We start from the raw sequence: 9,853 nt of genomic DNA, 5'->3' as shown, positions 1-9,853 counted from the left end.
AGTTACACCCACAGCGGTGCCGGCCTCATAGATTCGTGAAGCATGAAGAAGTTTTACGTTATAAGGGCTCTTTAAAAGTTACACATTCAACCTGTGGAAAACTCTTAGTAAAAGAAAAACATTAAGCCAACATTTCTTAGTGGAACTAACAGTAAGTGGAGAATAATGGATTTCAGTTGACAGGATACATGTAACCTGCGCCCATTCAGGATCCTTTCGCTCAGAAGATGAACTTAGTCACTGGGAACTGACAAGATGACTGTTGGGGATTTGGCAGTGGGGATGATTTCATCATAGACTATGGTTGGAATCCAGGGTAATTTCTCTCTTCTTTACCATTGTATCATCCTTTATTTTACTGGGTGCAGGCCAAGGTCCACAGATTTGATTCTCAAGCCCCTGATTATAGCCAACTCCTTGGGCTTTCTGCCTAAAGGAGTCCCCACACAACGATACCTTTTGGGTTGAGACATTTCCTCAATGATTTTGGATGCAAACTTTTTTTGTATGTTCACAGAGTGGGTAGGGCTGTGTCCAAGGGTAGCACCTACTTCTGGAGCGTCTTCCAGGCCATCATGATCAGGCCCAGGAACTCCAGGTGGAGAGGGCTTAAAGCGAAAGCTCCCAAGTACATACGCACCTCCACAGCCCTGTGCTGGATCCTGCACAGGCTGGTAAACACACTTTTTCTTCTGTGTATCACCGGTAAATGGAGCAACAAAAACATCGCAAACAGATTTTGGATACTGTTCTTCGGTTCGTCGTGACAAAGTCAGAGACTCACTGTATGCAGCACTGTTATCATCCCCTCATGTGCTGTGTTTGGGGCTCATGCCCTGGGCCAGCAGCTGCATGGTTTTATCCTGTACAGGCACAAACAGAAGGTCCAACGCATTCGCAGGACCAATGTCTCCTCCACATCGTCTGAGTCCACAGCCACCAAAACCATCTTTCTCCTGGTGAGCACCTTTGTCTACTTTAACATCCTCTCCTCCATCTTTCAAGTCATTTTGTCTGTTTTGATAACCCCAAATCGATCTTCTGGAGCACCACTTCAGTAATCACGGTTTCCCAACTGTCTGTTCATAAGCCAGGAGCACAGTGTACCAATGCTCTGCCTTGCCCACATAATACAAAGTCCCTCGTCTAGGAGGAAAATGTAAACTGAGGGTTTCACCCAATGTTCAGTCATTCATTCACGATGACCCCTCAAAATCGTTATGAAACAGTGACATTACAAGAGTGGTGGTAAACACACACACGTGCACATACTTTTATCTTATAAAATGTGTGTGTTTGCATTCATGTGTGTTCGTGTCAATCTGATTATGATCAGCCACCCACAATATTGGAAAATTGTACATAAGAATGTAAAATTCAGAATTTAAAATACTTCTTGCCCTTCTAGTTGATTATCTTAACATATATGAAGTGTATTTTTCATTTACCTACTTTAGTTCTTATGTCCTAGTTCTATCTCTTGATAAAAATATCTAAATGAATGTAGTCAAATATTTGACTTTAACAGGATTAGTCTTTCATGTTTAACAATGGGCAAATTTGGAAAGCATTTACCAACTTATCAATAATGTGTGCTTCATGATACCTGTTCTAGTTTATTCTATGTTGACTTCTGTTAATTTAATAATTCCACGTTTTACCATTTTTGAGGTGCTGTAGATTTAGTATCTTAGATTTCAACCCAGAATTTGCACAATACTTGTAAAAACAAATCACGATGTAAAGTTATTTAATACAGTTAACCTCCACCTTGACAATATAAGATCACTGAATACTAACCTATTTACCTTCTTACAACTAATTTTTTTAGTTGCTGATATGTATTAAAAAATCTTTTTTTATGCATAGCTCATGAGTGCACTGCTCACTCAAATTTCACAAAACGAACACACTTCTGTATAGATCCTAGATTAAAAAAGAAAACACTGATAACCTTATAGATGTTTCCTCATGCCCTCCCAGTTACTCCCCAAGGGTAACCACTATTGTGACATCTAACTGCATACATCAATTTCACCTCTTTGTAATTCAAATGAACGGAATCCTATAGCATGAATGCTTTTGTATTTGGCTCTTAAAATTCCTTGTTTGGGGGCACCCGAGTGGCTCAGTTGGTTGTGTCCAACTCATGATTTCAGCTTAGGTCATGATCTCATGGGTTGTGGAATTGAGCCCCATGTCAGGCTCCACGCTCAGTGGGGAGTATGCTTAGGATTCTCTCTCCCTCTCTCTCTGTCCCTCCCCCCACTCACATGAACAACCGCTCTCTCAAGTAAATAAATCTTTTAAAAAAAATAAAATTCCATGTTTGTTAATTTTTCTGTTTTTTTCATGCTATTGGTGACAGAATTCCATTGTGTGAACATCAATTTTTTTTTTTTAATGAATCAACCAATTTAATCATTCTTCTGTCCATGCATGTGAGTGGGTTTCATTTTGGGGCTATCATGAATAGATAGCAATGGTATGTTAGTTCTACAGTGTGGCTTGGTGATACATGTATAAATTTCTTTTGGGTACATAATTTGATAGAGGAACTTTTGGGTCACAGGTTTACATCTACTCAGCTTTTGGAGATAACAGCCAGTTTTCAAAAATGTCTGTACAAATTTCATACCCACCAAAAGTGTATGGCACGCCTGGTTTATACATAACTTTATCCATGCCTAGTATTTTCTGTCGTTTTCATTTTAGTCTTGTGGCTGGTGTGTGATGTTAACCCAGGCAGTGAGAGGCAGGCCTGAAACAAACAGCTTGCCTAGTTTGTTATTTACTCTCCTTCCGGCAGGATAACTGAGGAGTTATCAAGGCTGACAGAAACTGGATGAATGACAAGCATTATACCTACATGTCTCTTACCAATGGACAGCCAAAGGCTGTTGGAAACAAGGAAATGTGCCTGTGAGGGTGGTGTCAGAATGCCCAGAACCCTCCTTTCCCCAACAGACACAGTGATTCAACAACAATAAACAGATGCATTCCTTTTGTTTGAAATCCATAAACTAGTTGAGAGGTTCCTGCACCCTGGGTGAGCGTCAAACCAGTCACACTGAGGCTGGTAGGAAAATTTGAGACACTCTTGCCATAATCCCTACCCCTGGCACAGCTCCCAGCTTCGCTGAGGGAAGAAAGAGCTGTATCACACAACCCGAGTTCCAACTTTTCCAAGGGCTGCCCAAGGGATTGGTTTGTTTTCTGTCTCAGAGGGCTGATGGAACCTGGTATACTCTAGATGCCTGGAGGCCAAGGGAATAAAGAGAGGTTTAAACAAGCATATAAGCAGGCAACGTAACTCCTCTTCCAGCTCAATGCAGTATGAACAGAAAAAAAAGTTTAAGATTCCACATTCTCCCTGGGCAGAGAAGAGTTGACTGTATGTCCAAAGTCCCAACTTCTCTGGGGGATGCCTGAAAGACTGGCTTCTGTCTCACCTCTCTCAGACTGACAGGACCCAGCATATTTTTGATGTCTGGGGCCACTACAACAAAGATAGTAGTTCAGACTAGTGTGAAGATTTGAGAGGCTCCCAAAATCTACAAGCCCAGTCCATGAAGACTGGTACAGGTGGCTGTTTTTCTCCTAATGCACAGATACCAACACAGAGTCAAGGAAAATGATGAAACAGGGAAACATATCTCAAACAAAGGAATGAGATACATCTCCAGAAACCAACCCTAATGAAATGTAAATATATGGTTTACTTGACAAAGAATTCAAAATAACCATCATAGGTTACTCAATCAAGTCAGGAGAACAATGCATGAACAAAGTGAGAATTTCAACAAAGAGAGAGAAAATATAAGTATCAAACAGAAATCTTGGAGCTGAAGAATCAGAACAAAGGAACTGAAAAATTTACTACAGATATTGAACAACAGTCTAGAGCAGAAGAAAGGATGCACATAGGCTGAAAGTGAAGGAATGGAAAAAGATATTCCAAAGAAATGGAAACCAAAGAGAGTAAGAGCAGCTATACTTACATCAGATAAGACAGACTGTCAGTCTTTATCAGTCATAAGAGACAAAAAACGTCAACATATAGTGATAAAGGGGTCAATTCATCAAGAGGATACAACAAATATACATACATATAACCCAGTACTGGAGTACCTCAGTATTTAAAGCAAATACTGGGCACCTGGGTAGCTCAGTTGGTTAAGCGAGTGCCTTCGGCTCAGGTCATGATCCTAGAGTCCCAGGATCGAGTCCCACATCGGGCTCCCTGCTCAGCGGGGAGTCTGCTTCTCCCTCTGACCCTCTTCCCTCTCGTGCTATCTCTCATTCTCTCTCTCAAATAAATAAATAAAATCTTAAAAAATAAATAAATAAATAAAGCAAATACTAACAGACCTGAAGGGAAAAATGGACAATAATACAATGATAGTAGGGGACTTCAATACCCCATTTTCAACACTAATGCATCATCCAGACAGAAAATCGGCAAGGAAACAGCAGACTTGAAGAACACTACAGACCAAATGGACCTAACAGACATATATAGAACATTCCATCCAACAGCACTAGAATAAAATCTTTTCAAGCGTATATGGAGCATTTTATAAGGCATATCATATGTTGGGCTTTAAAGCACGTCTTAACAAATTTAAGAAGACTGAAATCATATCATGTATTTTTTCTGAAACATAATGGCATGAAACTAAAAATCAATAAAAGGAGGAAAAGTGGGAAATTCACAAAAATGTGAAAACACACTCCTGAACAATCAAGTCAAAAAAAAAAAAATCAAAAGGGGAACTCAGAAAGTATACTGAGACAAATGAAAACGGAAACACAACATACCAAAAGTTATAGGATGCAGCAAAAGCAGTTCTAAGAGGAAGTTTATAGTACTAAATACCTACATTAAGAAAAAAGATCTCCTATAAGCAATGTAACATCATGCCTCAAGAAACTAAAAAAGAAAAAAAAAAAAAAAAAGAACAAACTAAACCTTAGCAGAAGGGAGGAAATAATAAAGAGAACAGAAATAAACGTAATAGAGACAAGAAATACAATAGAAAAAAAATCTGAAACTAAGGGTTTTTTTTTTTTAAAGAAAATGACAAATTGTTAGCTAGACAAACCAAATAAACAAAAAAGGGGGGGGGGACTCAAAAAAATTGTAAACAGAAGAGGAAACATTACAACTGATTCCACAGAAATACAAAGGATCGTTAAGAAATCACTATGAAAAATAATATGCTAACAAACCAGATAATCTAGAAGAAATAAATTCCTAGATACATACAGCCTACCAAGATTGGATAATGAAGAAACAGAAAATCTGAACAGACCAATAATGAGTAAGGAGACTGAATAAGCAATCAAAAACCCAACAAAAAAAGCCCAGGTCCTGGTCGTTTCACACGTGAATTCTACCAAACATTTAAAGAATTAACACCAGCTCTTCTAAAACTCCTCCAAAAAACTGAAGAGGAGGGAACACTCCCAAACTCATTTCACAAGGTCAGCATGACCCTGATACCAAAGCCAGAGGAGGACACTATAAGGAAACAAAACTACAAGTCAACATACTTGATGAATACTGACGCAAAAATCCTCAACAGATTATTAGCAAACCCAATTCAAAAGCACATAAAAAGTTCCACACACTATAATCAAGTAAGATTTATCCTTGGGATGTAAGGATGGTTCAACATATGCAAATCAACAAATGTCATAGACCACATTAACAGAATGAAGGATAACAATTATATGATCATCTCAGTAACTGTAGAAAGCACTTAACAAACTTCAAAATCCTTTCATGATAAAAACTCAACAAACTGAGTATAGAAGGAATGCACCTCAACAAAATAAAGGCTATATATGAAAAGCCCACAGCCAGTTATCACATACTCAAGAGTTAAAGTAAAGTTTTTCCTCTGAGATTAAGAACAATGGTGCCCACTCTCGCCACTTCTATTCAACACAGTACTAGAAGTCCTAAACAGAGCAAATCTCGAAGAAAAAAAAGCATCCAAACTGGAAAGGAAAAAGTAAAATTATCTGTTTGCAGATGATAAAATCTTGTATGTAGAAAAGCCTAAAAATTCCAGAACAAAACTGTTAGAATAAATGAATTCACCAAACTAGCAAAATAAAAAGTCAACAGAAAAATCAGTTGCATTTTTATATGCTAGCAATGAACAATCTGAAAAGGAAATTATAAAAACAATTTCATTTACAATAGCATCAAAAAGAATAAGGAACTAACCAGAGGTAAAAGATTTCTACAATGAAAACTACTAAACATTTTTCAAAGAATTAAAACATATAAATAAGTGGAAATGCATCCCATGTTCATGGATGGGAAGACTATTTTAAAATGTCACTACTACCCAAAGCAATCTACAGATTTAATGCAATCCCTATCAAAACCCCAATGATGTCTTTTGCAGAAATAGAAAAACCCATCCTAATCATGTGGAATCTTAAGGGACCTTCAATAACCAAAACAATCTTGAAAAAGAACAAAGCTACTGTACTGAACTCACTTTCCTGATTTCAAAACAAAGCTGTAATCAAAGTAGTGTGGTACTGGCCTTCATGGTCAAATGATTTTTAAGAGTGCCAAGGCTATTCAAGAAATGGTACTAGGATAACTGAATACCCACAGGCCAAAAAAATGAAGTTGGGATTCCTACCTAACCCCATATACAAAAATTAACTCAAAATGCATCAAAGACCTAAAACTCTTAGAAGAAAACATTGGTCAAAACCTTCATTAGATTTGGCAATAATTTCTTAGATATGATACCAAAGGTACAAGTAAAACAGAATCCTATAATACTACTTGGCCTTTTGTGTCTGGCTACTTTCATGAGATGTTTCCAAAATTCATCCATGTTGTAGCATGTATCAATACTTCACTTTTTTTTTTAATGATTTATTTAGAGAGAGCATGCACAGGAGGAGCAGAGGGAAAGAATCTCAAGCAGGCTCCCTGCTGAGCCCTACACAGGGCTCTATCTCACGACCCCAAGATCATGATCTGAATCAAAATCAAGAGTCAGATACTCAACTGACTGAGCCACCCAGGCGCCCCAATCCTTCATTCATTTTTATGGCTAATACCCATTATATGGATACATTTCATCAGTCGATGGACATTTGGGTGGTTTCCACATTTTGGCTATTGTGAAGAATGCTGTTATCAGTATTTGTGTGTAAGTTCTTATGGGGACATAGGTTTTCAATTCTCTTGGGTATATACCTAGAAGTACAATGGGTGGGCAAAATGGTAACTCAGTGGAACTGCCACATTGCTTTCCAAAGTGTTTGCACCATTTTCCATTCCCATCGGCAGTATATGAGGATTCCAGTATCCCCACTTCCTTACCAACAATTATTATCTGCCAATGTACAGACATACAAATTATTTTTGTATATTTGTGTCCTGCAATCTTACTGAACTTCTTTACTGGTTGTGTTTTTTTTTTTAGTGGATTCCTTAGGATTTCCTATATACATGATCATGTCATCTGCAAATACAGTTCTACTTCCTTCCCAATCTGCATGCCTTTTTTTTTCTTGCCTAATTACCCTGAACTACTACTACAATGTTGAAAATAAGTGGCAGGAGTGGGTATTTTTGTCTTGTTTATCTTATATGGTAAGTACCCAATCTTTTACATTATGTTATCTGTGGGTTTTTGTAGATACCTTTTACCAGGTTAAGGAAATTCCTATTTCTAGTTTATTGTGTTTCTATCGTGAAAGTGTGGATTTTATTAAATGCTTTTTTTTTTAGCATCAATGGAGATGATCATGTTTTTATTGATAGGGTATATTACACTAATGCAGGTCTCAGAATGAGCTGGGAAGTGTTCTCTCCTCTTCTACTTCTGGGAAGAGTTTGTGAAAAATTGGTATTAATCCTTTAAATGTTTTGGTAGAATTCAGTGAAGCCATCTGGGCCCAGGCTTTTGTGGACAGTCTTTTGATTACTAATTGAATACATTCCATATATTCCCAAGACACAGATATTTCTGGCTGTGATGTGTATTCCATGCAAGAGGCATCAAAACTCTATAAAGTCTAAGTTGGGGTTTTGCTACTATAGTAGTTCAGGTCAGATCAGGTTTTGCCCCAAATAACTCATTAAAAAGCCTACCATGGATTTCTACATTTTGCATCATGGTTAAGAGATTAGGATTCCAATTTCCTATAGGGCCAGCCATGCCCTGCTTCTTCTCATCTAGCTTGTAGGGCCAGCTTCCGTCCTTGGCTGGGCCCTAAAAGGATCTTAAGCTACCAGAGGAAATTAAGGCATTTTTTTTCTCCTGGGAGAGATTTGTTGAGTTCTGATCTGGTAAGTCCATAAGAGCCCACATCAGACACCCAAAACACTCTGGGTCTGTGTCCTCATCTGAAAAACATAGCTGGACAGGGAAGAACTAAAGGGAGTGGCTAAAGTGGGGATTTCCTCGAGACAGGAGGGCTGATGACAAGGCATGTGTTGAGACTTCGTGTTTTGATTAATCTGAGAACAGGAGGAGCAACAGGGCCTGCCTTCCAGCTGCTTCTCTTGTAACTTCCCGTGGGTTTGAAAAGCAGAAGTGGCCTCAAGCCCACCTCCTCAATGTCTCTGCATACTCTCCTCAGCCCCAGACCCAGCTTCCTTCCCTTGCCCCCCTAGGACCATCATCCCAGCCTCCTCCCCGGCACCCTGACCTCATCCAACCCTGGAAGGATCTCCCCCATCCCCGCCCCGAGAGTCTTACTCCATCTTGTCCCTCTGGGTCACATTCAATCCCTTCGAGGTATTTGGAGGCTCATCAAGATCTGTCCCCTACGTATTTATCCATGCTCACCTATGCCACTCCACCTCTTTCCCCACTCTCCATACTGAATTAACTTGTTTCCCAAGAAGCGAGGAGGGAAAGCTTTCCAGGTAGAGGTTCAAAGGCTGGAAATGTTGAAGTACACGTGGGTTTGCAGGAACGCTCCTTTCCCAGGTCAATCTCAGAAGACTTGAATCCTGGTTGCCAAGATGACTGCATCCTTCCCTTTACTCCCCTATCTGGGTGTCACCAAGTCCCAATCTGTCTCCTTGGGTAGCTTTGTTTCTCTTTTTACCTACAACCTCCCTAACCGTACGGTACCTGCCTCCAGCTCAAAACTCCTCTCTTGCTTAGACCATATCCTCCCAGGTTTCCTGGCCTCAGGTCTCCTTCAATTCTGATACTGTCAGTCCTTTACCAAAAACCCCTGTGGCTGTTCTGGCTTCCAGGATAAAGTTTAAATCTTCAGCTTGCTCCAAATGCTCTATATACTCTGTAATCAGCCTTATCTCCTTGTGCTATTGATGCCTCCACCTGTGTGTAGCAGAGCCAAGATGGAACCCAAAGTTTCTCTCTGGACCATGTGTGGCTGACTGTCACACTGGCATCCCCCAGTGAACCACACCTCTAGGTTTTCACATCTTGCGAGGTCACCTCCTGCACTGACTCTGGACTTGGCCACGTGACTTATTTCAGCTTGTGATGCAAGCAGAGGTTTGAAAGTGCTTGTAAACTGGGACTTGTTCTCTTGGAAACTGCTCTGGAACCATAAGCCATCAGATAAAGAGATCCAGCCACCCTGGAGAGGCCACAGTGAGAGATGCTGTACCAGGCCTCAGCTGAGGTGGTACTCCCAGACATGGGGGTGAAGAAGTCGCCTTGAACAATGCAGCCCCAGTAGATACCATATGGAGCAGAGGAATCTTCCAACTGAGCTGAGCTCAGACTGCAGAATTATGAGGAATAATACATTTTCATTGTTTTAAATCACAAATTTTGGGGGGGGGTTGTTATACAGTAAAATACAAATGAAACACGATGCAGCA

The 9,853-nt window shown here is 39.7% G+C and overlaps 1 pseudogene; it reads left to right on the top strand.

Annotated features, from left to right (window-relative positions):
- The first annotated feature begins 300 nt into the window (after positions 1 to 300).
- Positions 301 to 1,061, top strand: LOC114202398 (vomeronasal type-1 receptor 4-like; annotated as a pseudogene).
- The last annotated feature ends 8,792 nt before the right edge of the window (positions 1,062 to 9,853 follow it).

The sequence above is a fragment of the Eumetopias jubatus genome, unplaced genomic scaffold, assembly GCF_037043125.1.
Source record: "Eumetopias jubatus isolate StellerSeaLion01/CBP00866 unplaced genomic scaffold, mEumJub1_p1.0 scaffold_10, whole genome shotgun sequence".
Lineage (NCBI taxonomy): Eukaryota > Metazoa > Chordata > Mammalia > Carnivora > Otariidae > Eumetopias > Eumetopias jubatus.
Note: the sequence above shows the minus strand (reverse complement) of the source record. Positions and strands in the feature narration are given on the sequence as shown.